We start from the raw sequence: 6992 nt of genomic DNA, 5'->3' as shown, positions 1-6992 counted from the left end.
AGTGCGTGAGCCGGAGAGCTACGCAGAAGTGGCGAAAGACGCGAATTGGCGTGCCGCGATGGAGGAAGAGATGCACGCATTAGCAGAGAACGAGACCTAGGACCTGGTTGACGCACCGAAGGGTGTGAAGCCGATCGGTTGTAGATGGGTGTACAAAGTCAAGTACAACACCGATGGCTCGGTCAACCGGTACAAGGCTCGGCTAGTGGCAAAGGGCTACACGCAGAAACACGGCATCGACTACGATGAGACGTTTGCGCCGGTCGCGAAAATGACGACCGTCCGTGTTTTGCTGGTAGTAGCCGTGGCCAAGGGGTGGCACTTACATCAGATGGATGTAAAGAATGCATTCCTGCAAGGTGACCTTGAGGAACAGGTGTACATGGTACAACCCCCCGGATTTCACTCTGGAACAAACTCCTCGGCAGTATGCCGACTGAAGAAGTCCCTTTACAGACTGAAGCAAGCCCCGTGTGCCTGGAACGCGAAGATCACGCAACAACTGCGTCGGATAGGCTTCGTCAAGTCAAAATCGGACTGTTCCCTGTTTATCCGGAAAGGTCGACTCGGACCGGTTAGTATTCTACTATATGTTGATGACTTGGTCATCACCGGCGCTGACCTAGGTGAAATCGACCACGTGAAGCTCTAGCTTGCGGCATCATTCGACATGAAGGATCTGGGGAACCTTCATTACTTCCTCGGGATCGAAGTGATCCGTACCCCCGAAGGCATATTGATCAGCCAACGTCATTACGTGTTGAGTATGCTCTTCAAATTCGGGATGGCCGACTGTAAGTCCGTCTCGACTCCCCTGGACAGAACCGTCAAGCTTCGTCCCGATACGGGAAAGGTATGCGACCTGACGAGGTTCCGACAAATTGTCAGAAGCCTCATATACTTGACCATCACCCGACCCGACCTCAGTTATCCGGTCGGGGTGATCAGTCAGTTCATGGCGCGACCTATCGAGGAGCACCTTCAGTGTGCGCAACGCATACTTCGGTATGTCAACGACACTAAGGACCGGGGACTGCTATATCGGACCGGTGCAGCCACGTGGTTAGTCGGCTACACCGATGCTGATTGGGCTGGCAACACCGCCGATCGCCGATCCATGTCCGGATACGCATTCTCCCTCGGGAGTGCCGCGATCGCATGGAGCAGTAAGAAGCAGCTGACAGTTGCACTGTCGAGCACCGAAGCTGAGTACCGAGGAGCGGCTGTCGCGACATGTGCAGCCATATGGTTAAAGCGGCTACTTAAGGACCTGCAAGAGGAGGTGTCCGATCCGATGACGATCTACTGTGACAACCTTAGCAGCATCCAGCTCGCGAAAAACCCCGTTTTCTACGCACGGACCAAGCACATTGAGGTGCACTACCATTTCGTTCGTGAGCGTGTCCTTTCCGGTGAAGTCGAACTTCAGTACGTTCCGACGGATCGGCAGGCTGCCGACATCTTCACCATGCCACTTGGTCTGGACAAGTTGCGGCAATTCTCAGGTGCGCTCGGATTGCGTCACCTTGACGTGCCGAACTTGAGGGGGAGAACAGTCCCGAACGACCAAGCAAGGCAGCAGGAAAGGAGCGGAGACCGTGACACCGAGTCTGAGTCGGTAGACTCGGTTGACAAGTTCGACATCAGATCGGCTGAAGAAGCCGAGGGCGGACCCGCGGAAAAGTTCGGAAGCAGACAGAAGGGGAGCAACCGAAGGAGAGAGCCGAAGCCAACCATGCATGAGGAGGATGACGCCATCGAGGGCGAGAAGACCGAAGACGAGTTGGAGACAGCCAACTCGGACGAGAGCGAAAACCGATCGGAGGTAGCCGAGTCGGTTCGGATGTTTGATTCAGACACGCTGAATCAACCAAGGCCCAAGCGGAAGAAAATGCAGCAAAAGAAGCGTCAACACCGCAACAACAGAAGAGCTGATGAGGGCCACATGAGCAGACAAGCCGACCGGAAGGGTCGAAGCGCGCGGAGTCGAACAGGTCGAGGAGCGCGAGCGAGGCGAGAAGCCAGGAGGAACCAGTGCTGTGAAGATCCCGAAGAGCCTCAAGTTGAGCTTGAAGGGGAGTGTTGAGAGACAAGCTCAACATCGGCCGGATCGGCTGAAGAAGCCGAGGACCGGATCGGTTGGGACCGATCGGTTAGGCCGAGTGCGTAAACCGGGAGGTCGTTAGGAAAGATATTCCGTGAGGAATATATTTGGGAGTTAGTGTAGGAGCTCTTGATGAGCATTGAAGTACTTCGGTCAATCCTTGTAGGACTTGTATAAAAGTGCTCACTGAGCACGTCTTATGTACAGATTGAGTATTATTGTTGAATATAGTTTTTGTGTCTTCTCTCTTACTCTCTCTCTGTCTCTCCCGCGTATACCGTGTAAGCTCAAGCTCTCCATTGAACCTGTTTTTTCCTTCCTTCTGTTCCGTCTTCATACTTGCTTCCGCACGCTACTTTCTACAGAGCGTTGTCGCGTTGTTACGCGCGTGCGTGTAGAAGGGGCGGGACCGCGGGGGTCTTGGACTAGGGAGTGGAGGAGAAAGAATAGGACACGATATGGAGGCTTAGCTCAAGAGGAGAAGAGGAAAGAATAAGACCACGACATCGAAGGAGAGATCTGCGGAGGCAAGATGTTCAACAAGTTATGTTAAAACAACGAACGGTTACAACAGTGGTGGCCGCCATCGCCGCACCAAAATGACTATCCGAAAACCCTAAAGGGAAACCCAAGAAGAAAACCCTAACCGAAACCCTAACCCTAAAACGAAATGGGAAGAGGGAGAACCCTAGACTAAGTGGTATACCTTACTCGCACAAAATAGGCAACCCCTTCATAAGTGACCCCTCCCTTCCTTTTATAGCCCAAGGAGGGAGGGACCTTACAATGTGGGACAAAAATTTCCCCTCTCTTTCTATACACTAGGGATCGGCAACGGCTTGGCTCAAGCCTAAACCGTTTGGCTTAGCCGGCTTGAAAACGGCTTAGCGGCTTAGCGGCTCGGCTCGGCTCGGTTTAGGCTTGAACTTGCCTTAACGGTTTGAGCTCGGCTCGGCTTGGCTTGAGCCTCGCCAAACCGGCTCAAGCCGGCTAAGCCGGCTAAACCGTTTAAGCCGTTTATAAACTTTAGAGAGGGGGAGAGAGACAACAGACAAGGGGAAAGAGAGAGAGAAAGGGAGGGAGAACTACATAGAGGAGGAGAGAGAGACAGAGGGAGGGAGACAACATATAAGGAGAGAGAGAGAGAGAGGGAGGGAGACAACATATAAGGAGAGAGAGAGAGAGAGAGAGAGTACACAAACGAGGAGAGAGAGAGAGAGGGAGGGAGACAACATATAAGGAGAGAGAGAGAGAGAGACTACACAAACGAGGAGAGAGAGAGAGAGGGAGGGAGACAACATATAAGGAGAGAGAGAGAGAGAGAGAGGAACTACATAGAGGGGAGAGACAGAGAGACTACACAGAGGGGAGAGAGAGAGAGAGAGAGGAACTACATAGAGGGGAGAGAGAGAGGATTTACATAGAGGGGAGAGAGAGGGAGAGGGAGAGAGAGTCGAGACCACAGAAGTGAGAGAGAGTGGGAGGGATCATCTGAGAGAGAGAGGGAGATAGGGAGAGAGAGAGAGAGAGAGAGAGACAGAGGTTTCTAAACCGGTTTCCAAGCCGGTTTGGAAACCGGTTTACAAGCCGTTTACCAAGCCGGTTCACAAACCGGTTTAGCATAAACCGGTTTAGCCTAAACCGGTTTGTGAACCGGCTCGGCTCGGCTCGGCTCAGGTTTGAGATCCTGTAAACGGTTTAGGCTTAGCCGGTTTGGCTTGAATCAGGCCAAACCGGCTAAGCCTAAACCGAACCGTTGCCGATCCCTACTATACACCCTATCCTAGTATACATGTGCACATGTTGCACACCACCGACTTGCCCATTCCACCCCGGTTTCACACTATAGCCGAAAATCTTCACGACATCCACCCCCACTAAACCGCACATCCACCGGTATGTGCCAAGAAAGGAAAAGGGTGAGAGATTTCGGCGATGGTGATCAACCGGGTCTTTCGCCTTACCGACACCCAACCGCCTTGCCAGTCCCTTGCTGGCGCCGATCCGTCTTGCCGGCCCCGACCCGCCGACTCCATCCGATCCACCACGTCCACCGCGTTTCCTCGATCCGTTGGCTCCATCCGATCCGCCATGTCCGGCGCATGCACCTTCTTCTTTGACCGGCCATCCCGAACACCGTTGCCGATCCGGTCTCCCTTCCTTCGCTCACCGCGCATGTCCTCCGGTCAGTCCCCCGATTACTTCGATTGCTCGTCGGGTGCCGCTCCTCGCGTATCGCATGTGTTCCACCTCCGGCTCGACCTTCTCCTCGCCCCGAACACCTCGTACCGACTCCCTTCGTTCTGCACTCGGCTTCCGTAGGCACTTTTCGTGCATCGTTGTCGTCCATCGAATGCGTGCTCGTTCTTCGGTCCTTACGTGACCCCATTACGCGCTCCTGGCTTCTCCCTTGCTCGTCGTGCTCTCTCGCCGTAGAGCATACCGTCATCCCGACCACCATGTCAATGTCCTTCGCAACTCCCGTTACCGCTTCATCCCGACTCTCGTCCTCTTGGCCCGCTTGGCCTCGCATGCCTTCCGGGAAGCCGTGCTTCCTCTTCCCAGTGCGTAGCCCGTTGCTCTTCACGCACCTCCTCCGGTTCTCAAGACATAGCCTTTCATGCTCGTCGATCATCCGTCGATACCGGCACCTCACCGCTCCGTCTCTCGCCGCGCGCATTCCTCGCAAAGGCTCGTATGTCCTCCGGGTGCGCTCCTGAACTCTCCGATCGTACTCCGGATTCCGCCCTTTTCGTGCCGCATATGTTCCTCCTTTGGTTTTATCGTCTCCACATGCCGAACACCTCGGCGTGTCGACTCTTCCTGCTCCGCGTTTGCCTTCCATAGGCTCTTCTCGTGCGCCGATGTTGTTCCCCGAATATGTGCTCATTCTTTGGCCCTTAGGCGACCCCATTCCGCGTTCCTTGCCTCTCCTTTGCCCGTCGTGCTCTCTCGCCGTAGAGCGTACCGTCATCCCGACCTCCATGTCGGTGTCCCTCGAGGCTCTCGTTACCACCTCGCCTCGACTTGCGCCCTCTTGGCCCGTTTGGCCTTGTATGTCCTCCGAGAAGCCGCTGCGTTTTCTCTTCCCGGTGTGTACCTCGTTGTTCTCTGCGCACCATCCTTCGCTCTCGCCACCCATCCGCCGATCTCGGCACCTTACGGCTTTGTCTCTCGCCACGTGCTTGTCTCTCAAAGGCTCGACCGGTCCACCGTTGCCGCTCTTCCGGGTGCATGCTTACTTCTTGGCCCTTCGCTGGCCGTAGTGCATGCTCCGTTTTACGCGCCTCATCCGTCGTAGACCCGACCTCCGCGTCGGTCTCTTCGTCCTTTCTTGCCTTAGCCCCTTTTGACTCCGGCTTGCCGTCTTGGCCGTGCCCGTCCGCCTTCACGCACCGGGTACCCGTTCCGGTAGCCTCGTCCGTTCCGGTCTCCGACTCCTCACCGCCTTCTGCCGTCTCTTTGGTCTTACGTCGAACCGCAGCCGCCAAAGTCTCAAGAATAGGTGAGGAGGGTCCCTCTCACTCTTGGCCTCCCACCGAGTCGTACTCCTTGTGCATACTTGGCCTCCTTCTTGTGCTCACCGGCTCCCACCGAGTGTTTGGCCCGTTTGCCCGGATCGGTCTCGGCCGATCGAGTCCTGGTTTGGTCGGCTCCCTTCCGTAATCGTAACCGGCCGGTACATGTTTGTCCGAACAAATCCAGCCTTGTCGGCTCTTCTTCGGTTCGGGCCCGGTTGACCGGACCCCGCTCCAATCTTCTTCCGCGTCGTCTTCCGGTCATGTCGGATTATCGACCGGTTCATCTTCCGGTCAGGTCGGTTCCCGACTCTCTCCTCTTTGCCGCTCCCGACCTCTCCGTCGGTCCTCTTGTATATGCCCGTTCCGGGCCTCGCGTCCTCATCTTCGTACGTGTTCGCTCCGGGCCACACCTCCTCCAGGCCACCGCCCTTCTCTCCGGTCTTATGTTGGCATTCGAGCGCAACCGCCGTAGTCTCTGGTCTCGGTGTCGAGAGGTCTTGCCTCCGTCCACTATGACCTTCCTCGTCGTCGTTTCAATCGTCTGCTTTGCTACCGCCACCTTCCATCTCTCCGGTCTCACATGGGCTCTCGGGGTCGACTGCCGAAGTCTCTAGAATAGGTGTGGGAAAAGTCCCGATACCGTTACTCGCCGATGCCATGATCGTAGCCACCTTCGTTCAGACGCCGTGGTCCGTGGCTATCTCTTCCTCGTTCTCTTCATCGCCATGGTAGGCCGCCTTGCTGCCACCACCTGTCATGAGATGGCAAGACTCGAACCCATGACCTTATGGTATATGGGTCGAGCTCTTAACCATCTCACCATCTATTGTAATTCATAGAATATTATTTTCATTTATGTTTTATTATAAGAAAGTAATGTATATTCCAGATTTCTCTGGAACATTCTAGAAGCTTCAGGATTATTCCTGAGAACACTATAAAAGAAGGCACTAAGCATTATGTTGAACCAAATTGGTTCAACACCAGTCTTAAGCCTCTTAGTCGATTTGTACTTATCTTTCATATAATATAAGAGCTGCTGTCATCATCCTATTTCCCTCTCTCTCTCTCTCTCCTCTTCTCACTTCCTCTCTCTCGGGAATCTTACGCAGTCCCGTCCTCTTAGTACTAATAGTACTACTCTTCTTAGTACTAATTCAATCTCTGTTTTAGTACTATTCCTGACAGTTTGAACCAATTTTTCCCTCTAGCCTACTTGTCACTCTCCCTCATCCTCCTACCCTTTCCCCTATACTATGGCTACTGTTAGCGCCCAAGAATACCAATCCGTTTTCTCCGAGCTACAGTGCCTAAAAGAAAAGTTTGTTGCCTTGGAACAAGAAAACCAACGGCTGATAGGGGATCTG

Source organism: Azolla caroliniana, unplaced genomic scaffold (genome assembly GCF_043228905.1).
Source record: "Azolla caroliniana isolate FFs.n. ecotype wild unplaced genomic scaffold, voAzoCaro1.0.p SCAF_5, whole genome shotgun sequence".
NCBI lineage: Eukaryota > Viridiplantae > Streptophyta > Polypodiopsida > Salviniales > Salviniaceae > Azolla > Azolla caroliniana.
This window is presented reverse-complemented; position numbering follows the sequence as displayed.